We start from the raw sequence: 26,360 nt of genomic DNA on the forward strand, positions 1-26,360 counted from the left end.
GGTAGGGCTCTGGAGGAACCTGCTTGGAACTTGTAGGGCTGGATGTGAGTCAAATACAAAAGGCTCTGCTATTCGGGAGGTCTGCATGCTTGGGGAGGACCTGTCCTCTGCCCAGAATGTTCTATAGTCTGTCTGCTTTCTGATTTTTTCCTGCTGTTTTTCATGTACTCCAGATGTAGTGACTGGTTTTTTGGCCCTTAGGTAGATGCCTGGTGAGGAAATTAGGTCCACTGGTGAAGGGTTACCTTCCCTGTTGTAAAGTGTCAGGATAGGCAGGAAGCTGAAGGCTGCAGAGGGAAAAGAATACATGCAGTTGGGAGGTTTGGGAAAGCAGGGCAGCAAGTCAGCTGACTTTGCACATTAAATGTTAGAATGGGACACTGGCATTAAGACTTGCTCTGTACATGACTGTGGGAACTCAGCACATCACTCCTGATGTCCAGAGCTACCGAGAGAACCCTTGGGGGGGGGCTCGGAAGTCTTGGAATGTTGCCAGAAGCATTTGGTGGCTTGATTTTGATCCATCTAGGGATGTGCCACCTGTGTATGAGGAAATGAAACCTGTGAGAATCGCTCGGGTGTGAATGGTGAAGGGAAGACATAATTATAGGGTGAAGCACACAGATTTTGGGGTTTTGGTACAGGGGGTTATGGAGACAAGATGGAGGAATCAGGGCATGTCACAGGGCTCTTCTTTCTTCTTCTTGTCATCCATCTTCTGTGGTGATGTTGGCACTTGTGGATTGGTCTGTGGTGAAGGTGCACGTGGTGACGAGGGTGATAGGTATTGGGAATGAAAGGTAAATATGATGTACGTAGGTTTTACTATAAAAAGACGCGACCGCCTCGTGGGCGGTCTGAGTGCCTTTGGCTGCCTTGCTGGTCGGATCCAGGTCGGGCAGAGAAGGAACTTTGTAGATAAGAAATAATAAACAATTCTGAAGACCGAAAAAGCTAGAGTCCAGACTCGTCCTTTGAGGCCCAGCGTGCAAAGAACCATCCTACGCGTGTGTGGGAGCAGAGACGGACAGCTGAACCCCATACATGACAGTAGGGAAGAGAACCTCTCAAGGTCTCTCAAGCTGGGACAAACTTTGGCAGGTCTGTAGTACAACCTCCTGCTCACAGCTAGACCAGCTCTGAGGTGGAACCAGGTTGTACTGGGCTTGATCCTGTCATGTCTTGAAAGCCTCCAAGTCTGGTGACAGCACAGCCTCTCTGGGCCCCATTCTGGTGCGTCTCTGTCCTCAGTGGAGGATTAAATCCTCTCTTATGTGCAGTCTGAACCTCTCTTGTATCAATTTATGTCTGTTGTCCCTTGTCCTCCCATCATGCAGTGCTGTGAAAAGCCTGACTTCTTTGGTTTGCCAATAGCCTGTGGCACCTTTTAATATAGGTCAGCCTTTGGTCCTCGTTAGGAAGTTGTAACTTTGTGATTAATTAAAGTAAATAAAAATGCTTATGAGCTTGGAATTAATGGCAGGGATAACATAGTGATATATTGATTACATTATGCCATATAGCATCAGTGAATGTAGCTATATTGAGCAAGTTAGCCTGTAGACACTAATTGAGAGGGAAAAATCTTTATTTACTTTTGAGTGTACTGTTTGCAACAACTTATACACTTCTCTTTGTGAAAAGAACAAATAACCATACACCCATCAGTGAGGGAATTGAACATAGATTTAGAATTGTGTTGCAAGCCTCCAAATACCAAGGTAACTGATCTGTTCTTAGAAATGCCAGAGCATCTGTCCTCTAGGCAGGTATTTGACTTTTGGATTTCAGAATATTAGATACCAGTGATTTAGATAATCAGGGTTTGTGTCTATATCCAGAGGGTTTTGTTCGTCCTATGGAAAGCTAAATAGTGTTCCTGAAATAAACAAAAAAACCCCTCTCTATTATTCTGATCTTTATTTACTATTTGATGAAGCAAAATGTTATGTGTGTTTATCTAGGTTTATTTTATTCATTCATAAATAAAATAATAGCTTGTATAAAAAATACTCTTACTGTATCGGTGTGTACCTGACTGATCTGATTAAGGGCCCTGTCCTCAGATACCTGATCAACTTATAAAGTATCTCTGTGGTCACTAATCTGTAATTCAGAAGAGATGACCACTGTAGAAATTTTAACTGCCTTCTCGGAGATGCACAGGGATAAGATGAGGGGCATTGGACACAAGGAGCGCAAGGCCAGTTACAAGCAGGGTAGAAATTTATACCATGGAGGTAAACAGCACAGTTGGTTTCTCAAAGGGGCCATGGGATTTCCACTCTCGGATATGCTCAGAACTCATGTGAGCAACTGATCTAAGCTGCCCCTGAGCAGAGGTTGGACCGCACTGAGCTTCACAGAAGTCTTCCATCCTGTATCATTCTGTATTTACATGCAAACAACATGCAGTTTCAGTGACAGAGATCATAGTGCTATAACATTAAGACCCAGTTGCTTAGTTTGAAAACCTCTATGTGAAAAAGACAATGCTTCTTATCAAGCAATATAATTAATGAAATTTTGTGTCACAGGTGACCTACAAGTCAATTCAGCATGTCTATGTAGGGAGCATCTGGAGTTTAGCACTGACACGTTGTGATTTATTTCTACAAGAAACACTTGTCTTTGCTGTTAAGAGCAGAAGACTGTTTATAGGTGACTAAATTAATGCATCCTTGGCAGACTTTTGTAAATTGAGTATTGAGTTCGGTAGGTGAGAGCATTCTGAAGACAACTTGAAATAAATTTTTCTAATCTATTTAAATGTACGTGGTTTTGATAATTCATTTGCAGAGGGAATTAGCATTTATTTCCATTTGGAGCATCAACTTATAATAGTAGATATTACCAAAGCATGCAAATTTAATTAGAGAGTAGTTAAAAGGTGAAGTAACATGAAGCGTGTATGACAATTTTCTTATTCCTCTTTCAGACTAATTTTGGCTTTGACTTAACATAAATGCAGTTTGTGGAGCATTTTTATTTCCAGTAGCATAGAAATCAGGTGTTGCATTAAGACCTCCTGATTTCCTAATGACTGCAGTTAGACTGAAGCTCCAACAGAGCTTACCCACAATAAATGAGACTGGATTTATTTCCTTGACTTTCACTGTCTTGCTTTAAAAAAAGTTTAAACTGTTGGTGTTAAACTTTCCTTGCTGTTAAATTGTACCCAGTCCCAGATTGTTGAAGTTCTTGTTTTGCATTCTGCCTCTCTGTATAGAGGATGCTTCTGGAGGAGATGTGAATGCAGCTGCAGCTCAAGCAGCTTCTCTTGGGTGATGTCTCCTTTTATTGTGTCTGGTTGGTCATTTACATCTACATTTTCTCAAGCTTTGCTGTATTGGGAAAAACCTGGCTGAAAGGCAGAATTTTTTAGATTAAGGAGGAACTTTTAGGTGCATGGTGCCCAAGCAATCTATCAAGTGTTTCTATTGTTTGTGTTTGGCTCCTGGACAACTTCAGTGAAGAGGAACAACATTTAAGAGTTGTATATAGGGCAGCTGTAATAGTCTGTCATTAAGACCCCTTTTGTGAGGGTACTTCCCTTTGCTCTTGAGTGTGAAAGTATTTTGAAGATTGGCTTGGAACTTGGCATGATGTTGCACAGAGTGGGGTATCTTCATTTTTTTCCACCCAATTAATTTTTACCTGTCTAAACATTATTAGTTGTTGGGTTTATATATTCTCCCTCCACCTCCAAAAAGTTGTGTTTAAGCTGCAGTGGTATTTCCTCTGTGTTCACTACTGGTATCATCTTTCTAGTGTTTCCAAGCTGTTTTACACTGGGTCTTAGGGACAGCAAGAACACAGAGTTACCGGTGTTCAACCATATTCTAATTTGAAGATGGATGGAATAATAGTGAAAATTTTAAAGCAGTCTGTTGTGACGAGTGTCTGTACACTTGGGTGTGCCATTTTTGCTGTTTTCTACTGTGAACCTCTGGGTTTGATCTCTGAAAAAGTGAAGTGTGTGCCTTAATGCGTTCCTTCATCCTCCGTGAGCAGGAGGAGGTAATGGAGTCTTCACTAGGAAGTATGCATTCATTTGGAAGTATATGACAAGAGTGCTGAGAGTTGGATTTATAAACAAAAAGCAAAAAAATCCAGGAATGCTGGTGAGGAGAAGAAAGTACCCCAGTGCTGGAGTTGTGAACTTTATTGGAAACAGATGTGGTACCTTTCTTTACTTGTTCCTGCGTGCAGTTTTGCAGTAGTAGGGTTTTAGCAGAAGTAGTGAATAAGAAACAGTAATGAAGAGGGTTTTGGAGGGAGCCAGAAACTGTAGCTTTTTACCTGTTTGAGGTTTTTGTTTGTTTTTTACAAATGGATCTGACCCTTATGTTGGCTTTTAAGGTCTTGTCTTTGTTGGAGGGAAACATCTGTCTCATCCATCCTGATCCTGTTGTTAAAACTTCTCGGAGTATTTTTACAACATATTGTCCACATTTGTGTTTCTTCTCTCAGATTTTATGTACAGCAGAAATACGTTGTTGCCAAAGTTATTTCTCATCATAGTAGGCAGTGTGAATTCAGATCCAGGCTCCTGCTGGTCTGTGGTCCTGACCTCTGACCTCATCTGACTGAAGGCAGGCTTTGACATCCCGTGCAGTGTGCCTGAAAGTGAACCAGTGAGGTTGAGAATGCATGCTAAGCACACATCTCTGCTAGAAAAGGCAGAAAAATATACTTGAATCACATAATGTTTATGATCCCTTTGATTTCTTTCCGTCAGAGGCAGGATTTTCTATCTTTATCCAATGTGGAGTAAGTGCTAGCACTCAGCTACTGTAATTCCTATCAACAACAGTTTATATGTAATGTCTTCCTTGACTCCTTTTTGATGTAATATATGAGTGAGTTTTGTAACTTTGCAAAACGTGGAAGCAGGGAGGAAAATGGCTGGTTAGGTTTCTGCTGAATACCTGTGGTGTGTGTAGGCACAGAAGAAATCTTTATGCTCCTGTAGGGCTTTCCTTTTTTAATATTCTGATGGCACCAGTATGGTGTGCATAAAGTTGATAAACATAGTTTATCCACAGAGGAATACTTGGAAAATAAATAAGGGGAAAGCAACTAAGATGGGAGTCTGCATAACGTTTGTATTTCTTTTTCAGAAATAAGATGTACATAAAAGCAGATTTGAATGGTGTTAATTGATCAGTTTTCTTCTTTGCAGGAACCAAGTGGTTTGTGATTGTTGAGGTTTTGTTATTTAGCACTTTTTGTATGTTGTCTGTTGGGGTAGCAATCAAATTCTATTTGATTTGTTAAGCTCTAGAAATAATGAGTATTGAGATATTGAGGCAAAATAAAAAGAGACCTAAAACACCTGGTTGAATACCTAGTAGGATGTAGGTCTGGATTTAATTCACAAGAACAAAGGTGTAATGGCAGCTAAGAGAAGTGAATCAAGTAAAAAATACATATTATTAGAACTTGATTTAAACTTTTTAGCATCGGTTCTGAAAAAGTGTGATTGGATAAGAAATAGTTCAATATGTTTATACAAAAAAACTCCATTATAATTCTGGAGTGCATTTGTTATAAAATACATGTTCAGCCAATGGACTTTGCATTTAGAAAATCCAAAAAGCCTTTATTCATATGATGGAAAAATATTTTAATATTTAATATTTAAATTTTTAATATTTTACCTTATGTAATTAGGCAGATTACCTAAATAAACTCTTCAAGAACTGCCTGTAGATTGGGACTTGTCTGAAAAAGATGTCTGTTAAAATTGATGGTAACTGTGGTGAAGTGTCATTTAGGTTTTTATTGGTCATGCTCAAGCTGGCCACCCTAATATTATGTTCTGAGAAAAGATTGCAAATTATATGGGGAGCTTTATGTAAGCCATGGGTGGGGATGTTTTTGATGGCTGAGACTTGTTTGCTGAGTGACGCTTGGAAATGTGCTGAATGACACTTTTGGAAAGTAATAGACGTGGCTGCTGCCAGGGTTTAATGGTGGGTCATGAAAACGAGGTGACGCAGACCTCATCTGCACTGCCATCGGCTGTATCAGATGCTACCTGTGTGTGCAGTATTCTGTGGAGGTGAAATCACCATGCTGTTTGTTTTGCATTGCATGTGGAACCGCTGTACTCCCTGTTGTATTTGTTACTTATGGTGTACTTTTTCATGAGGTAATTGCCACTTGAGACGCTTTGGAAGTGGTCAGGAGCAGACACCGGATACGGAATGGGCAGTTTGGTTCTTTGCTGTGCTGCTTTTCTCTTGTGGCTTTGAGCAGCTTCTGGATAGTGTGTGATCTGCAAATGGGAAAGCCATTAGCCAGAGGGCAAGGTGCTGCCTGTCTGGAGAGGTTCAGCATGTACTTAGATTGCTTTCTGCACCTTTAGTGGACAGAGGTGGACAAGGAAGCCTGGAGGCAGCATAGCCATGGAGTACCATATTGTCTGCATGTTGCCAGGAGGTCCATTGTCCCTGTGGAAAGTCAGGAATCTAGTTCAGGTGTAGAGAGGGTGAATGCCATGAGAAATCAACTAGGAAAGCTAAATCTGAATCTTGTCTGAAAAACATAATCCTTTTGTCCAGGAAAGGTTTTGTTGAACATGCCAGTCAGTATGCTTCCTGGAGATATTCCTCCTTTACACTGGAGACTCAATAAGGCGGGAAGGTGACTAAGCTATGCCACCCTCTTGACACTGACCAGAACTGGTTCTCCTTTCTCAGAACTTGCAGCTGAGTTTTTGTCAGAGTAGCTGCCATTTCTTCTTGAGGCCTTCTGTGCCTCCACTAGACTGGAGTAATTCGAAGTGTCTTCAGTGCTTCTAGAGTTTTGCTCTTGACTGGTGGATCCAAAACTAACCTATTTTGTGTGGTAGATAGGGACAGGCGAATGGAAGATCATGCGATGTGATGGAAAGCGGCAGGATTCCTTTTCCCTTAATCCCCTGAGATAAGAGATCACCCTAGGAATGTAACTAGAAATGTAGCCCCCCTAACGCTAGTAACTTTCCACTCCTTACTAACCATAGATAGTACTGCAGACCCCCCTCTGACGTAGTGAAGCTCCCTAGACTATAAAACCCTACGAGATGAGACAATAAAGGCCTTTTGACCATCTACCACATTGGTGTCTGCGTCTGTCATTGGCCCGAGTGACCCTGGTGAGTTTGGGTTGCCGTGCTGTCCCTTGAAACCAGGTTGCCTTGCCTTATAGCAGAAGGCAACAATTTTGTTGCTTAGTTTAGTTGCATTTCTTTGGAGGATATGTGTTTTGGGATATTCAAAGTTGAAAACATCTTCCTTTTTCTTATTGCTGCAGTGTAGATGGTGTGTGCTATTGGTCTTGCAGTCACTTGTGCTAACTGATGACCACAGGCAGAATTAAAGCTTGGGCAATGCTGAAGATTGGTTGATGGAAGTAAGTTAGGAGTGCTTTATTTTTTGGCACCACAGAAGGCATTTAGTTCTTGTTAACTATGTTTAAACAGGACCTCCTGCTCCCCTGTGTTTATTGGTTTTGAGACTGCAAGTCAAAACAATTCACTTTGTGCAGATACATTTGATAAAGTCTTTCTCAAGCTATTGTGACCCTGACAAAATATAGAAGTAGGATAAATGTAGGGGAATCAGAACTTAGAGACAAGGCATTCCAAATGTACTATGGGAATATAGATAAACCATAGATAAACTTTTGGTTCAGACCAAGTCAAAAACACATATGAAAGAGGGTTGCAAGCTGTCTTCAAGGTTGTACTTCCTCATGGCCTTTTTTATGGTTTTAGCTGGAAAAGATGGTGATACTACCCTTTAATTTCTGCTCAAGGAAGCTTGTGGGTTTTGTGTACTTGTAGTGTAATTGGTCATTTGAGCTTTGCAAATATGGTAAGTGTTAATTAAGTTCAGTGCAATCACAGTCTGTTCTGATTTGGAGCCTGAAACCTCCATAGTATGTATTTAAAAACAAAAAACTATCATTTTGAACCTGAGACGCATTTGGTTATATAATAAAGTTCTTAACATGGTGAAATGAAGATAGCTGAAATGGCAGTTCCTCATTTGTTTTAAGGTTTGTCCAGTACCTGTTCCTGTGACAAAAGGACCATTTGTTTATCATCTTAGTTTAAATATTTACTTGCTTCTGCAGAGATAAAATCAAAGTGCTCTCCCTACTTTTGGTATTTCTGAGTTCCATGGTCCAATTTCTACAGTTTTATGTGCTGTGTACACAGGTGGTATTTGGTTGTGGCTACTGGTTCCTTACTTTGCTGTATGAGCTGATAGAACTGGAGGGAGAAGGTTTCACAGTCATGGATGATGGAGTTAAGAGAGAAATTCTCCTTTAGTTGTTAATGCTGAACACTTGAACTTGCTAGCAAGTTACTAATGATTTTAGAGCATAGAACAACATAGTAACAAAATTTTATCTTGTTTCAACCTCTGCAACATCACTGTGAGCAAGATCTTCACTTAGTGCCATCTGTCTTACAAAGCCTTTCAAAGGTACCTGATGCTGTACTGCCTTTTTTACCCAAGTCAGTTTCCCCCCACCAAAATATTATCCGCTCCTTTTAATGTACAAAATATTAAAACAATAAATTATGTAAGTAGTATTATGAAGTTTTTCCAGTTGCTTTAGGTATGCCTGTATTGTGTGGCGCTCTGGAGTGTAGGAACACTATACTAATAGTGCCAAATGGGACTGACTGGGAATCAGAGGTAAAATAATCAGAGGTCTGCCAGCTCATGGTTAATAACCAAGGCGCAGCATTTCACTTAGTTATTTGCCAGGTCCTACAGTTGCCACTGCTGGGTTTACTGCCTCTACCACCTGTCTGGGTTAGCTGGAGGGCCTTGTGATGGATTCATGGAGTTGTGCTGAAGTGAGCTCAGACTTCATGCTCCTTGTTGGCTTGTGTGCGTCTGCTTGCAAGTTCTAAGATTAATATTTTATAACTCTGAAAATAAAGAGGCAGACAAACTAGGGGAGAGGCCAGGGAAAACTGTATGTTCAGTAGCTTCACAGTTGCTCAGCTGGGTTAGTATCAGTGTAGCTTAGTTCTTATTCCTGTGCTATATTAGTGGGAAGTCACTTCCTTCCTCAGAGGGATGCTCTTGCTGATCACAGGCTGTCAGTGCATTAATTACTGGGCTTGTGTTTTATATTAACTCTTTTAGCACTCATATGCTCTCAGTGAGTGTCATTTAATCAGAGAAATACTGCTGCATTGGCAGTTTCTAGTTTGCTACTGTTCCTTTTCCCAGAGCTATTTAAAAAGTTTCTTAGTTTGTGAAAGTCCAGTTGTCATAGGAATGACTCTTCTTTCATTTTGGAAGAGCAGAGCTCTGCGACTTCATTGTCACGTTTATATTCTTACCTTTTTCTCTTTTACCTAGTGAGAGAGCAGCTTTGGTGTTGAAGAGAAACCTCGGAAAGGAATGGGCCCTGTTCTCTTGAAGCTGTTCGCTCTGATTCCAGGAATGCTGTAGAGGTTAGTGATGTGAATGTTGAAGAGCTTTTGTGGAAATTGCCTTTTGATTTGTAATTGACATACCCTTCAATAAATTCTGTGTGAAGCAGTTCATTTGCCTGTCACAGAAAGGGAGTTAATTCAGGCACTGTCAGACCACAGTCAGCTTAAAATTGCTCTACCCAAACAAAATTTAGGATTCTGTTTATTTGTGAGGATGCTGTGGAAATACATTGCTGGGTGGTCACAAAAAGTTGTGTGGGTGTGATGAATGCTCAGAGACAAGCTGCATGAAACTTGGAGGTTTTCATCAATAGGTTAAAAAAAAAGGGTAAGAATGATCATAATACATGAGTCTGTAGTGCCTGATTCTTCTTTGAATTTCTCAAATCTTTCATTTTTACTTTAAGAGAAGAATACTCCTGATCTTTAGTAGAGTTGACAGGCTAGGAAAGGTCCATTCTGTATGCACACAGAGGTAATGCTGTCTCTACTTCTGCCTCAAGTGACTTGTATTTCGGTGTTATATCCTAGTTTACTTGAGTTTGTACAAACTCTATAGACTGCTTGCTGTGAATGTTTTTCCCCAGAGCTCTATAGTCCTTCTACAAATACTACAGCCTACAAGAGGCTTCCTTTTGCAACTAGAACTTTCAGTCTAGCTTGCTTCCATGTTTTTTGGAAAGTTGCCAATGATTAAGTAGATTTATCACCCATTAGATTACTTTTTAACTAGTGAAGTAAAAAAAAGCTTGCGTAGCTGTTAAATTCAGTAAGGCTTGGTTTGCTGAAGAAAAATGAATGTAACAAGTAAAATTAGATGGAGTAGTGGGAGGGGGAGAGGGAAAAGGTAGGTCTGTTAAGTGCACTGCTGAAGCAAAGAGGTGAATTTCCATAGGAGCAGTTGAGTTAAAATCTATTAAATCTGTCTGATTTACTGTAAAGAATTCTAATTATTGTTAGCTTACTTTACAAGCATAGGGGTGTGGTATGTGATGTGGCTACTGAAGAGTAATGTCCAGGCTTTGCTAGGGCACCCTTTGACATACAGACCTGTTTGGAGCAAAAAGAAAAACAACCCAGTGGAAAAAAATGTTGCAGCATGTCACGGACGCTGAAAGTGAAGAAGTGACCCAGTGGGAAAAGACAAGGATGTGTTAGTTGGCATCGCTCTTTGAGGCACAAAGAGCTCAACAACTGCAAGTGCTGCCATTTCTTATCAAGAGCTTTAGTCATTGATGTATTCTCATCATCTTTATCTTGTTTCATATAAAACTGAGAGTTGTAAAGTGTTGTGAGAGTTTCAGGTGTGAGGTATCACTTCTAATTTAACAAAAGCATACAGAAGGACAGAAACCCCAAAACACATCCTTCCATGTCAAATCCTGCACTCCAACATCAATACTTTCATTCTAACTCTGTGCTGCTGCTTTTGTTTCCAATGTTTTATTCATTAACAAAAACCACAAACCTGCCCATAAGGGAGTCTGACAGAAATACACCTTTTTTTGACTTTAATAGAAAATACCTAGCTCCCTTTGTGGTTAGCTTTTTTTTTGAGACATATATATTACTTTATGGAGAACAAAAGAAGATGAAAGATTCATCTCCTCTCATGGTAGTCGCCCTCTTGACTTAGTAAAAGCAGTTGGTTTCAAGCGGCCTGTTGAATGCAGACTGTTTTGTGTCTCTGTGAAGACTGTCTTGTTAGAATCCTGATCTACTATTCAGATACTTATGTAGGAAATATTTCCTTGGCACTTCATTCATCCTGTTCTTCCAGTTCTGAGGACATGCAAGAACTGGCAGAACTTAACAGCTTGGTTTTAGGGTTGTGGTTATGTTCCTTTCAGTCCCAAGATGCTATATTTGATTTGGTTGAGCTCTCCATGGGGCCACGTTGTGTTTCTCTCCAGCTGTGGAATGACTTACCTGCAGCTACATGGATAATAGTAAAAACTGTGATGCAGTTTATGAGCACATAGGAGATAATGAGATAAGGGAAGACAGCCAACCAACATAAATTTGCTAGGGAGAAAATTGTGTCAAACTGATTAGTTTGCTTCCTTGACAGATGAATAAGATTAGTGCATAAGGGAGGCAAGAAATAGAAGTGATACAAATAGAAGTGTATAAGGTTCTGAAGGATGTTCTTTTGAGTCTAATATGTGCAGTGTTTTGGTTTTTTTAAATGGGATCTTCCTTAAATTACTATATTGCAGGAGCAAAAATTATTCAAAATGGTTCTGTGGAGCACTTAATAGGGATTTGAGATCACTTGGAAAAGCCTTTGAAGTAGCCTTCCCTACTATACTAGCTTGTCATGGCTGGATTTGTCAATGCCACCCATTATTTAGATTTTAGTACATGGAGTAGAGTTTACTTACAAGCTGTGCAGGTGAGGTCAGTGTGGGCAGCTCAGAGGGTTGATATGAAGCTGTCTGTCACTGGGGTAGGCAAAGTGTGTGTGTTGGCTTGACCTGACTCACCCTGTGTTTATTTGTTATATCAAAGGAGCTCAGTCAGTGTGTATAACCTAATTATGCTAAGTTTATTGCATTGGATGGCCTCTTCTAACACTCACAGCACAGTTTGTGGTACGTTTTTATCCTTTAGAAAACTGCAGCACTGAAACCTAGAACTTGAATGGAAGTGTTGTTTATTTGTAGCAGTTTCTTTATTTTGGCACAGGGAGAAAAATGTGTGGGTAGGGAAGAGTGACCAAATTTTTCAAGAGCTTTTGTAGAATAAGATATATGGAAATAATTGTCATCTTGAGATGGTGTCAGAGGAGTCTGTCATTCTGCTTTGTTTTAAATTCCCTGTGATAGAAAGGGGTGTTTGTGTGCCATGCTCTTGTATACACAATGCTCTTCTCATAGTTGTCAGGTTATCATGAAAGATTCATTTCATGGCTCCCTTAGAGGTAAGCACTAATATTTCACACTACATTAGTAATTTTTGCTAGCAATAGATTAATGCCTAAAACTCTCTTGTCTGACATGTTCCCATCTGTGATGCCATAGTTTCTTATGGATGGGAAGCATAGTGAGGCAAAAAAAAAAAAAAAAAAAAAAAATAAAAGAATCTCTATTTAGGTTATCTCTGTGGGGACGCTGTTCTTTGTTTCTATTATCCCTGCTGCTGTTTTCCTGACTTCTTGGGGTATGGCTTTTTCCTTGGTATCCTAGCAAATGTTCTTCTGGCAAAACTACAAATTAAGAAGGTACACCTTAGCAGCAGAGAGTGGTGCTCCAGTGGTGTAATTGGAATTACAGAATGCTGTTAAAGTTTCATGCCCCATCTTCTGTCCCAAAGGGAGGGGGAATATTGGTAGAGCCATTGCTGATAAGTGATAGCCTGTGAAAGGCAAGCCTTAGGCAGTCCTTTGGAAAGACTTTTAAGTCCCATGAATTGAAACAAACTGGAGGCATGGTAAACCTAGTTTTAGAGCTTTGCCTTGTTTGATTTTAATTTCAGGAAGCTGCCTGGGAGAAATCTCAAAGGCGCATTCCTGTAGATGCAAGAATAGCTGTTCAAAGTGCTGGGAGATGAAACTGATGTGCAGCAATTTTTATAAGTGAGGAAATAATAGTGCAGAAGTGGGCTACCACCTGCCTGTGTTGCAGTGAGAGTATATTAAAGGTACTGTTAACTCTTTGGTGTTGCTAAAAGATCTCCTTAGGAGTAGACAGAGAAGTAAAATCAAACTAAAGAAAGAAATGTATGGTAAAATTGTGAAGGAATATATGGATGTATAAGAGAAGAAGCCTTTCTTTGATTGTTGATTGCAACTATTGTTGCAATTAAATCTTAGTATTGAGCATTTATTTACCTAATTATTTCATGTGTCTTTGTTGCCAGCATATTGTTGGATTTCACTCTGTTTATTGCATTGTGTTCATTGTAAAAATAAACAAGAAAATAAGAGTAGTTATCCTCATTCTGTACTCTGTTTACTGTCTTAAAAGGAGCACAAAACCAGAGAAAAGGATTAGCAACTGAAAAGTCTTGTTTTCTCTCTTGTGAGGAGCAAGTTCTGTCACCAGGTTCTTTGCATCCAGCAATAGCCGAGCACAGTGCAGGTCATCTAAGCGAGGCCGTACATTTTCACAGATGCACTGCAGAAGAAAGGACTTGCATTGAATAACTACTCAGCGATTTATGTACCTGTAAATGACATTACAGTGCATTTGATAGACAATTACAGTCTCTTTTTTTGTTCTCTTCTTAATGTTTTTTCCTCCAGCAAGGAAGTCTGTTGCCTTAGTATGAGTATTGTGTGTATGTGTAGCTGAATCCAAGGGAAAAATGTGAATAAACTCCATGTCAGTAGTTGTACTTTTACTAAGTGGATGCTCAAGCTCTCTTCTGGGATAAATGTAGTTGGAAAGCAGTGTCCAGTGTAGTCATTTGAGTATCATTCTAGGAGAATTCTTTTCGGAGAACTACAGCTTCAATCAGAATTTGTTTTCTGTACCCTTAGTTATTGCTAGGGGAAGGGGCAAGTGTAGTGGTGAGGCATAACATGCAAGTTTGGATAACATTTCCTTGGAAGATACTGCCACTTCTGAATCGTTTTTGTTATTGAAACAAAACACCTGGCAGTTCTAGATTGTATGGTCCTGTGCGTGAAAGTAGCATTGCAAGCTAGAACAGTGTTAAAAACACAACAAACCAACAAAGCCCTGAAAAACAGAAGAGTTAATCAAGAAAATTCGCATTGCATCTGATTCAGATTCTAGAAAGGAATGTCTCTTGTCCTTAGTTTATCTTTTCCCCCCAGAATAATTAGTTCTATTGTAACGAAAATTGAAATGTATTTAATTTCCTGTGTGATAAGAAAAGCAGGAAAATGTCATCTTGCAAATTAATTTGTAAGCCATGATACATCATTCTCCTTTGCAGTGATTGTACTGCTGACCAGATGTCAATTTGCTTGAGCACACAGTTTTTCATCTTGATCTGATGCTTGTATGAGTTAGATTTATTCTTTGTGAAGCAGCTGTATCAGTGACTGGGGCCTGTGCATTGGACAAGGGATCTCTTCCCTTGGAGTTCCAGCCTGCCGGGAGGGAGCAGCTGCTCCTTGCTCGCAATCCCTCGTGCCTGGGCACTGGTACAGTCGGCGCGGGGGCTGGTGGTGCAAAGCTTGGCAGAGCCGCCTGACTGCCACAGGGATGTTTACTGACCAAGGGCTGACAGCACCTTGGAGGCAAGGGAGCTTGTCTCCTGTCGCTAGTGTCTTACAAGGGGACGACTTGAAAACTAAGATGCTGGCGGTGAACTTCAAGAATTCAAGGTAGGATGAGACCTAAATGAATCCCAGCTACTTTTAATTCCTTGCATGATAGTTTTCCCCGACAGACTAAAATTTAATTCCACTACTAGCACGTGTGAAGTTGTACCTCTTCTTGTCAGACTTGCTGTTATAGGAGAAAGCTGTGATCAATCAGAGGTTTAGTCACAATCCAGTGATATTTTTGAACAAAATGAGTAATTTACCACTGCATAATTTTCTGTGTTTAGGATGTTGGCTTTAGAGAAATAAGTTAAAAGTAGGTAGTTGACATTTATCATCCCAGCTAAGGAAGAGAACAATTGATTTTATTTGTCACATGGGTAGTTTTCAAAATACAACTAATACAAGCCTTGAGTGCAGTAGTTTTGCTGTGAAGCAAGCTTGTTATCGAGTTATGTTACACATGTTTGAAGAAATCTTACAAGTTGGAGAAAATAATACTAAGGTATTGAGTCTGTCTCTTGAGTGCTATAGGTTTTATTTTTTCCCTTTGAATAAAGAGGAACTTTTGGGGGGGATTTCTAGCTGTCCTATGTAATCTTGTAATACACTGCAAACTGGTGTCAAGAAATCATTTATTCACTGTGAAATACAGCTTTTATTTTGGCACTATTGCCAAGCAGGACTAGAACATGAGTAATGAAGAGAAAAACAAAAATAGTTTTGAAAGTAGTTATGGTAAATAGTAAATATACCAACCTCTTTATCGGCAATCAAAAATGAGCAAAATAAGTATAGGTTTTCTAAAGTGTTGCAGCTTTTTCCCTTTATGAGAGACACCAGCTTTAATATACAATAAAATATCTATGCCCACTTTGATCATTTAGTAAGTGTGCCATTGAAAAAAAATTCACTGGAGAACTAGAAGAATCCATTCATTTGAGTAATTAATATTGCTTTTAAAGTCTGCAGTTTTAGTCTGCTTTGTAGGTTTGTGTTTTTTCTTGTTAAGTGTTTATTTTGTGGAGGTGTTTTGTCTTTTCTTTCCCCTCTTTTGTTTTTTCCTGTTTAATCCTTTATCTGATACATTCACTGCTGGAGATGGAAACCTTGTATCTCTGATGGGCTACTTCTAAATCCAAACAGCTCAGTCCTGCCTTTCCCAGAGAAAGCCTGGGATCTGTCCCAGGCTTTCTCTGCAAGACAGTGTTCTGGGAGCAGCAGTCTCTTGTGTTACTGAGGAGCTAGAGCTGTTTTCTGTAAGGAAAGGTTCACAGTCAGCTCTTTTGTCTTTGCTCTTTGCTCCATGTGAGGCTCCTGAGAAGTGTTTCCATGTGCAGTCTGGTGGAGCTGGATCCAAAACCACCCTAGGAGCCCAGGACGTAATCTAGCTTTACCTGCAATCCTCAGGAAGACTGAAGATGAGACTGAGAGGGGTTGAATTGCTTTTATCTGCAATTTGTGACTGTCATCCCTAGAGGATCTTCTGCCACCCAATGGAGAGGGGTCAGGGGAAGGAGAAGGAGGAGCAGAAGAGAGGGAAGGTGAGGAGAAAAGACAGTACTTTTCTCCCATTGTTGCAATTCTTGCTTAGTTACACAAAGCATAGGAATCTTTGCTGTTTTTCCCACTGGTGGTGCCTCTTATGAGGAGCAGCTGAGGGAAGGGGGACTGTTTAGCCTGGGGAAAAAGAGGCTTGAAGAGGACCTTACTGCTCTCTGCAACTACCTGAAAGGAAATGCTAGTTAGGTGGGTGTCTGTCACCGACATGTTTTAGGAAAAATCCTTTCCTTAGGATTTTTCCCTCCTGAGAAGCTGAGAGGCCTCAGGAACAAACTGTAAACAATTCTTATCTGCTGCTGTGGAATGCAACAGGGGGAATCTGTGATTGGTCTCATCTGGTTGTTTGGAATTAATGGCCAACCACAGTTCACCTGTCCAGACCGTCTCGGTCCGAGACAAGCCTTTGTTATTCATTCCTTTATTATTCTTAGCTTAGCCTTCTGATGAAATCTTTTCTCTCTGTTCTTTTAGTATAGTTTTAATATATTTTCTATCATAAAATAATAAACCTAGCTTGCTGATACATGGAGTCAACTTTCTCGTCTCTTCCCTCATCCTGGGACCCCAGTGGACAATACTACAAATGGTGACCCCGAGTGAAAAAAGGAGCACCACCACAGAAGGTGAACACCGAGGACAGAACTGACAGATGGTACCTCGAGTGAAGGAATCACCACAATTGGACCCTGAGTGAGGAAGAATTCTTCATTTGGCTGGCCGCAGAGAGAACCTTTTGAAAAGTCTCCGAGACAAGATGTCCAGAAGTCTTTGCGGCACAGAGCAGCCTGCTGAAGCCCAGAGGACACTGTCACAAGGTACTGTTTACACTTCCCTTCCTGAAAATGCTTCCCTTCTTACAAGGCAGATTCGGATCTGGACAAGGGTGCCTACGGAGGCGGAGGTTCCATTCTCTCCCTCAGAGGAGAAACTTATTGGCCTCTGGCAAAAATGGGGTCATGAGGACAGAATTCCTATGCTGAAGATACATTTCTATGAGTTTTTCAGGTGGGCAAAGCACCATGGCTTTTTCACTGATGTGCTGTATGCCCTTGATTCATACATATGGGAATGCATGGAATTCATTATCCGAGACCTTTTTTACCGGGGACTTGGATTTCCTCGGGTTTATCCGTCATTCAGAACTCTCTTCCCAGTTTTGAAACGGAAAGCGTCTACATATCAGTGGATTGCGGATTGCCGAGGTATGTCTCCCTTCTCGCTGGCGCTGGCAAGAGGGGAACCAGTGCAAATCCACAGCCTGCAGGTTCCCAGCCCCCCCGAATCGCGGCGGGGGGGCGAAGTTTTGCCCGCGACAGAAGAAAAGTTTTTTTCTGCGCCTTTGGAGCATGCTCCGACGGAACCGCCTCCCCCGCCTTGCTGCTCTCAGGGGGGAGGTGAGTTGGCTCCACCGCCCGAGCCGGAGCCGCGGGCCCCACCCCAACCCGCCCCGCAGGAGGTGCCAGTCCCCGCGGCCCCTCCCGCGGCACCGCCTCAGCCCGGACCGGACCCGTCGCCTCCAGCGGAGTTTGTCGGCGTTCCCGTGGCAGAAGCACCGCCTCCCGCGGCTTCGCCCGAGTTGCTAGGCGACGCACTCGACAGCAATCGCCAAGAGCTCGCGACTGCGCTGCCGCTCCCGAAGCAAAGTGAGACAACAGTGCAGGCGGCACCAGTGGGCGCGGGCCCCGCGCCCCTGCCGCCCCCCGCGGCTGTCCCGCCGCCTCCCGTGTCGGCTCCGCCGGCTTTGCTGTCTGCGCCCGCGATGCAGCTTCCGGTACCCGGAGAAAACGCGGCTGCTGTCCCCAGCCCGGCGGGGGTCGATGCCGCGCCGCCCGCGCCGGTCGAATCCGCGTTCGACCCTCCAGCAGACCCCGTGAGGGCTCCGAACGCGGCGGCTCCGCCTTTGCCTGCCATGCCAGTGGAGGAGGCTGAGGTTGAGAACCACCAAGCGGAACCATCATTGGAGTCGCCCGTGGCCCCGCCGCTCCCCGCGGCGGCCACCGCGGCGCCTGCGATCAGCCTGGATTCCCCCCCGAGCTTTTCGGGCTGTCCCGAGGCTGCCCCTGCGGGGGGAGCTGGGACAGGGGAAGGGGATGCCGGTCTGCCCCTCCGTGGGGGGGTTGTGGCTCGACAGCTGATTGCGGGCTCAGCCCGTCTGCCTGCTTTCAAACTCAGCGTTTTTCGCGGGCCGGTTCGGGTTTGGTTCGGAGGTTCCCGTTGGGGGTTGGAATGCCTGACTCCCCCTGCGCACCCCAGCACCGTGGGGGAGGTGGCTCCTGAGCCTTCTGCTTCTGGTCCCCAGCCCGCAGGGAGTGGGGGTGGTACCGAGGGGCAGAAAGGAGGAACACCTTTTGCATTTGCATTGCAGAGGCAGGAGAAACAGTGGAAAGTGAGCGTCGCTCAATTGCTCTGGGGACAAAGCACCCCCAGATCTGGGGTGATGATCCCTGGAAAAGCTTCTCTTCCCCAGCTGCTGGTCTGCACCGGTTCAGAGGGGATGAAGCGTTCGGTCACTCGTGCTGCCCAGGCATTAGCAGCAGGGTGCCGGGTTGTGAGACCACGGAGCCCGCTCCGCGGGCCGGGTCTGGGCCGTTTGGCTCGGTTCCCTGGGCCAGGGCCTCCGCCCGGCCAGCGGCTGTTTGGTTCGGGGGCTTTGCTTCCCCCGTCAGGACCTGGGCCACCGTTCTGTAGGCCAGGTCTGGGATCCCTGATCCTTCCACGAGGGCCAGGGCCCCCGCAGAGCCTCAGTGGCTCCTCTCTGCTGCTGCTCTTTCGTCCAAAAAAAAAAAAAAAAAAAAAAAAAAAAAAAAAAAAAAAATTAAATTAAAAGAGTTGAAAGAGCTAGCAGCTCAAAAAGCGTTGAAAAGCCAAGCAAGCCTGTTTCAGGACCAAAAGGGACTTTCAGCGATGTCAGAGAGGAACATCTTCAGTTTGGACTTAACCTGAAACTCAGCTGTTTGGACTTGAAGCAATGAACTTTCTTTTCATTGTTTTTGCATTTTCTTATATCTTAAGATTGTTTTGGTGTGTGATGTAATTTGATGTTTTGCAGGTGAAGAATTTCCCTGACGGTTCCACATCAGCACTGATTGATGTTTTGATTGGCAACATTAAGCCTCTCAGGTGCTTGTTCTTTCCTCTGCATGGCCCAGCAGATGAAATTGCAAACACTTTTCCTTTTAATTTATTTAAAATAAAAAGGGTGAGATGTCACCGACATGTTTTAGGAAAAATCCTTTCCTTAGGATTTTTCCCTCCTGAGAAGCTGAGAGGCCTCAGGAACAAACTGTAAACAATTCTTATCTGCTGCTGTGGAATGCAACAGGGGGAATCTGTGATTGGTCTCATCTGGTTGTTTGGAATTAATGGCCAACCACAGTTCACCTGTCCAGACCGTCTCGGTCCGAGACAAGCCTTTGTTATTCATTCCTTTATTATTCTTAGCTTAGCCTTCTGATGAAATCTTTTCTCTCTGTTCTTTTAGTATAGTTTTAATATATTTTCTATCATAAAATAATAAACCTAGCTTGCTGATACATGGAGTCAACTTTCTCGTCTCTTCCCTCATCCTGGGACCCCAGTGGACAATACTACAGGTGTCAGTCGTCTCTGCCAAGTAACAGGATGAGAAAAAATCCCAGAATCATTAGGGTTGGAAAGGACCTCTCAGATCATCCAGTCCAACCCATCTGCCAAGGCAGGGTCACTTGTAGCAGGTGACACAGGAGCATGTCCAGGTGGATTTGAAATGTCATCAGACTCCACAGCCTCCGTGGGCAGCCTGTTCCAAGGCTCTGCCACCCTCAGTGTGAAGAAATTCTTCTTCCATATTGAGGTGGAACTTCTTGTGTTTTAGAGTATGGCCACTGCTCCACATCCTGTCACTGAGCACTGCCAGAGAGTATGGTACCATTCTTTGGGCACCCACCCTTGTGGGCGTCAATGAGATCCCCTTCAATCTTCTCTTCTCCAGACTAAACAGGTCCAGCTTCCACAGTCCCTCCTCACATGAGAGGTGATCCAGATCCCTCATCATTTTTCTGTCCCTCCTCTGCACCCTCTCCAGTAGCTCCTTGTCTTTCTTGTCCTAAGGAGCCCAGAATTGAAAGTAGCACTCCAGATGTGGCCTCACCAGGGCTGAGTAGAGGGGCAGGATCACTTCCCCCATCTTCCAGATGTACCCTAGGATCCCATTGTCCCCAGCCGTCAAATGTCCTCAAGTTGTGCCATGGAAGGCTTTGATTGGATATTAAGAAAAAGCTCTTCACAGAAGGGATTATCAAGCATTGAAAGAGGCTGCGCAGAGAAGGGGCTGCTCCAGTCATCATATTTAAAAGATGTGCAGATGAGGCAGTTGGGCACATGGTTTAGTGGTGGACTTGGCAGTGCTGGTTTAGAGGTTGGACTTGATGATCTTATTAAGGGTCTTTTTCAGCCTAAGTAGTCCTTTGGTTCTGTACTATATGATATGCAGAACTTTATTCCAGTGGAACTCAGTGTATGCCTTTGGAGCATCCTAATTTCAGACAGTAGATAATGTGTATGCAAGTATTTCTGCTTCTTTTCCATTAATCTCTCTGCTGAATTGCTAATTTTAAGGTCTTGGGCTGTTTTATTTTGTTTTGCACTTAGAAATACTATGAACATGCAGCTTAAAACATTGAGGTTATTCACCCTTACTTCCTCTTGCTTCAAAAATAAACAAGCATTTGTGCCCAGCTTTTAATGCTGATTTAAATGCAGATATGCTGCTGGTTTTGTTACAATCATTCTACCTTGATGGTAGCAGAGAGAAGAATTTTATTACATCAGCCAAACATGTGCTGGTAGGATAATTTTGTTGTTTTTCTTACCCTGTTGTTAGAAACAAGGGTGGCTCTATGGAGACAAATTTTACAGGTAATGGCCTTCTACTTACTATTCCTTCATGTGCAAATTTCCTAAAGGCAGAAGAAATGTTTTCTTTTTGGTGTGTAAATGGCTGGTTTACATGGCTGCAGGAAGTTTTTGCTTTAGATTTCTATTGAGAAGGAAACCCACTATCATCACCACAAATGGGGACCGTGCTCCTGTTAAAAAAATCAGTGGGTTTTTAGATAAATTTGAGAACCGTGCTTAGGGTCAATATTGTCATTACTGAACATGTCCTCTTTGGTGCTCCTTTGCTTCCTGCATGGCCTTACTGGGAGGATATAAAGGCCTGTTCCAGTTTTGCTGGTTTCCTTTCTCATCTCCTCCCTCCCACTCCCCATTACTCTGAAAGGTGACTAGACCAGAGCACTCTTCCCCATTCTTGATGGTAGCTCATTGTTTCACTATTGGTTTGAATGCAATAACTTTCCTAGGAAGGCTTTTTTGCTTCGCTTGTTTACTGTGAATGCAAGAGCCACTCTCCAGAGCACTGTTATTATTCCTATGCTTTAATTGATGTGTGCATTCCAACTAAGTACACACTTGTCTCCTCATATCCCAGATTATTTTGCATTTTTGTTTGTTTTTCTGTGTGTGTCCCCTACCATCTCATCCTCTCACCGCTTTTTCGTTTTCTAGGGGCTTCTTAGCAGAATTTTCTCTCCTGAATTCATGGTTTAGGCATTGTCATGCAGTTTGGGACTTCAACCTAAAATTTCAGTTCTGCTATATTCCCAGTGAGCTCTAACTAGTATTCTGTTTGTCCAATTAATGCAAATCAGTTTATTTAGGCCTTTTGAAAACAAAACAAGAAAACCAGCATTCAAAGATGCTCAAGATATTTTACCATGGAACACATTAAGAATTCAATTAGAAGTTGCTCTCCAAGATATTGAGGAAGCAAATAGTCTGTTCTGTTTTCGTTTGAGTTTTTAAACCAGTTGTTACCTATCTTCGTGGTATCCTGTGTATTTTTTCTGATGCTGCATAGGTTGGTTGGTTCATAAGCTTCCGATAAAATGTTCCAATTGATTCCTCCATTTCAGGTAATTTTGCTGAGCTGCAAATGTTTCTGAGATGTTTCAACTCTGCCAGTATATGTTCAAAAGAAAAATCATGTTTCAGTATTTACTTTTCCTCAATGTATTTTTCAGCTCCAGCTGTTTATAGCAGTATTGAGGTTTGCAGGATAATGTAAGTTTGCTAATCTACTGTTTTGTCAACCAGCAGGTGGAAATGGGGGTCATTCCCACCTCAAATGTCCAGTTACAAAGTTCCAGATTAACATTAATCCAACAAATTATAGGTTCTAAAAGTAATCTGCTAGGTTTATAATGTATGCATACTGGTTACACTGAAGAACAGAATTTCTGTTCCCTCAGTCCAAAACTTGTTAACTTACTAGGCATCATTTTTCTATAAATAAGTGTTTCAAAAATACATGTTGGTGAGCAATGTCTCTATTTTTGTCATGTTTTGTGTCTGCTTCAGCGAAGTTGGACTTTGCTTCTGCCTGTCAGGATTTTTGTGTTACACATATTTTTGTCTCCTCGGTTAGCATATTTTTCTGGTAAAAAATGTCCTTTGCATTCCTTGAGTAGAGGAGGAATTGTATGTCCAGAGCTAGTTCAGACTTTGTGGCACTTAGAGCTGAACTGCCAGCTTTGAGACCATCAGAGGAGTGGAAAAAATGTCTCAGTGGTATGATTGCACAGGCAGGGGCAAATGGTTTATTGGAGCCTGGATGTCTATGAATGAACCACCTGAAGGTGCTAATGCAGGTGTCTCCTTTCTAACATAATACCTGCATAGAGCCCCGTACTTTGATCTTCTCTGTAACTGATGATTAGGGGTAATGAAACATGGCAAGATTGATTTATTTTCTGGAATGACCATTTTTCATCTAATAAAGCAGAAAGTTTTCTTTTACATATGATGAGTTTGTTGCATATGAAGAGTTTGTTGCAGGTCCTCAGCCCAGCAATATATTTCTGCCTTGAAGGAATTATTGAAAACCTTTTTCTGGTGAGAATATTGTCTTTTTTCTCCAACCTATGCAGATGCTTTGGAGCAAGTTTGAGGTATGGAATTTTCAACCTTCTTTGATGGCTGGCAAACCTTAAGTGGTTTTTTGGAGATCAGATCTGTGTTTATATGCAGATGAGGTGGTTTAAGACTTTGCATTGAAATTCAGAGATGAAGGTGTGTAGAACCCAGCAATCATATATATGGATTTCAGGTAGCCTTAGGGTTTGTTGGATGGTATTTCTTGGTCTTGTGAAGAGATGAAGGACCATCTGTTACAGGTACCTCAAAGATGACGTTTTCTGCTCTTCCTAGCTGGATACAATATTCATTACATGCCATTTGGCTTCTGAAAAGTGAAAATTACTCATTCAGTTCCCATGATGTTTTTCAAAAGCTGCTTTTGAACAAGTGGTGGATTTAGCTATTTAAATGTTTACAACAGCAGATTTACTTTTTGGTTCTCAGGATTGTGTGATAGTTCTAGACAAAAAAAGAATTCATCTTTCATTTTAATTGAAAAAGATGTAAAGTGTAGAAAGGCAGACACCTTAAATCAACAGGTCTCCAGTTTAAATAGCCTGTATTTGAGCTTTCTGGCTGTTTGCTTTTTCAGCATTTTCAATTCTTTAGCTTGGTTATGAGTTTATTACTGAGCTGAGAAAATGGAAGTCCTTCAGTCTTGTTAAAGGCTTTCTTAAAGAAAAGTAGTACTGAGAATCGGGTTCATGGTGATGACAGATCATAATGACTGCTAAATAAATATGTAGGAAGTGGAATTATCATCATCCAGCCAAAAATCACATTCTAGATGCAGTGTGGACAGATTTGTTCCCTGTAGGAAAAGGCGGCACACATTTGCTCCCTTGAGCACTGTCTCGTCTTTACTCTCTGTAAAAATAACTTGCAGTTCTGTTTCATCAAGGTTTGAGTTTTGTACACCATCCCCAGATGTCTGTTGGCAATGATTGCAGTCACATCCTTTGCCTCCACATGTGAATGGGTAGTCCTTCATGCCAGGTAACTCTTGTTGTGTGCTACTGCTCTGAACAATGATGTTGAAGCAGGCTCTTCAGTCCCAAGGACATTCTGAATTGTAGAACTGCACTCAAGGTATCAAAGTTGTCTGTGCTTTTCTTGATGGAGATAGCAATGAAGAAAAGTGATGCAACTTCAGCTGTGGTTCGGAGAAGTACTACACACTATTTTCAGCTGGGGTAGGTAGGATTTAATGCTTTGCATTGCAGGCTTATTTTTTGGAGATGGCAGAAGAAGTGTTTGTAGCCTGGAAATATTTTGTTATAGTAGTGTAAGTAATTTTGGGAAATGTGGTTATCAAAGCACTAGAAAACGCAGAGACAGTAATCTTCTAGATGCAAGCTTTACATGGTAAGTCAGAAAAAATAGGCTATTTGCAGAAATCAAAAGCAGTACTCTCTTTTCTTATTTTAATAAAATGAAGTGCAAAAAGTTGATATAACTAAAGGTCATTGTCATTTAAGTTATTACTAAGTGAGAATATGTGCATTATTAGTCTTTAGCAAGACAGCTCTCCTCCATCCCCACAGCATAGGTCAAAAGTATCATTGTTATTTAATTGTTGTCCTTTTACACTGAATATAAAACATTAACCTTCAGGAGGGTACAAACCACAGGAAATCTACTCTATCAGCACTTGCTATTATGTTTCATTATCATGAATAATTTGTGGGAAATCGAAGAAGAAGAAGAAGACTGATAGTCCATGATTTATAACTTTATCTTTCTCAATAAACAGTTACTAAAGTTCTTCATATTTGTTGAAGCATTAGGAATTTTTGTTTTTGCAGAGACTTCAAGGCATTAAGGTCAGATTGAGTATAAGAATAGCTTTTCTAATATTGCAAATAACAGAGAAATTTTATCTTTAGCTGTCATCTGACGGGAGTTCAGAGAACAGGAAAAACATGTCCTGAATAAGGATAGCAAGGCTTTTTTGTTTGTTTCTTAGAGGTATTAAGCAAAAAATAGCTGCATTGAATTCTCAGGTTTGGATACTACCCTGTGAACTGAGACACCTCTGTAAGCAGCTCTTCAACCTATATAAACAGACCAGTATTAGCTCTTCTGTTCATCTAAAAAAGTCAGGATTGTTTTTAGGTGTAACATAAGGTTGCTCAAGAAATTTTGAATTTTTTCAGTGCAAAGGAGGAAAAAAGCCAAACCATGCACACAAAAGTCAGGACTTTGAAATAATAGTGTGACCTTACAAATCCTTGCCTGCACACCTTCCTTAACTTCCTTATTGGTACTTAGCAATACTTAAAAGGTAGAGTGGGAGTTGGTGGTGTTTTCATGTTGGGGAGGTTTCTTAATGAAATAGTTCCTGTTTCAGCAAGATGACTGGATATTTAACAAGAGGAAATCATAGTATGGGAATAAGCACCCTTATAACTGGAGCAGAATATGTGATTTGCTTCAGGCTCTCTCTTACGAGGCAACATTCCCCAAAGGCATGTGTGCCAGTTCAGTTTGTCGGGGAGAGCTCATGGCATCCTTTTCATCACCACAGTTTGCTTATGCATGATTTTCTTTGTGTGTGAGTAGTTGTTTTGTGTTTGGTGGCAGGACTGGTGGAGGGGAAGAGAATGGGAGGAAGTAGTTGTGTTCCTCACTTCCCCTCCTACTGATGTTTTTGTCTACAAAGAGAATTTTTTATTCCTGCTCAGTTCTAAGCAAAAATGGATGTGAATCTAGCCAGTAACAGCTCTTTATTGTTTCCTTTGAAGGCCAGACAATGTCCTTTTGAATAGTGCGTATTGATGATCATCTTCAGAATGTTAGTACTCACTACATGGGTAGGGAACCTGAAATTCAGGAAAGTAACAGACCTAGTGGGGAGGGAGCTAGCAGGTGTGGAATTTACTGATCCTAGTGGACTTCTGAGATCGATTATAGCAAGAAGACTTAAATTTCATTTTGCTGAGATAGTTGGGGTCGAGGTGTGTACTGGTGTCCCATTATAATGTGCAAAGTTGATTCCTGTTTCACTGCTAAGCTGCTGATGTAATAAGAATATAGTGCCTGGAGAAACAGGCACTTGTGACTGTAATTACTAAGCAGTTAATTACCTAGCTGCTTATTTAAATAACATCCTTTTGGAGCTAGATGCAGAGCTCAGATTTATAATAG

At 41.7% G+C, this 26,360-nt stretch overlaps 1 protein-coding gene across 11 annotated transcripts in view; it reads left to right on the plus strand.

The window, feature by feature from the left end:
• The window catches only part of WDFY3 (WD repeat and FYVE domain containing 3), a 159,688-nt gene that overhangs the window by 23,993 nt on the left and 109,335 nt on the right, over nucleotides 1-26,360 (plus strand). For 8 of the 11 annotated variants that reach the window (XR_009486147.1, XM_059843928.1, XM_059843931.1 and 5 more), the window contains exon 2: nucleotides 9,378-9,472. The exons of the other annotated variants lie outside the window; for them this stretch is intronic. The gene's annotated coding sequence lies outside the window, so the exon portion shown is untranslated. The remainder of the gene's footprint in view (nucleotides 1-9,377; nucleotides 9,473-26,360) is intronic. 11 annotated transcript variants of the gene reach the window in all.

The sequence above is a fragment of the Haemorhous mexicanus genome, chromosome 4, assembly GCF_027477595.1.
Source record: "Haemorhous mexicanus isolate bHaeMex1 chromosome 4, bHaeMex1.pri, whole genome shotgun sequence".
Lineage (NCBI taxonomy): Eukaryota > Metazoa > Chordata > Aves > Passeriformes > Fringillidae > Haemorhous > Haemorhous mexicanus.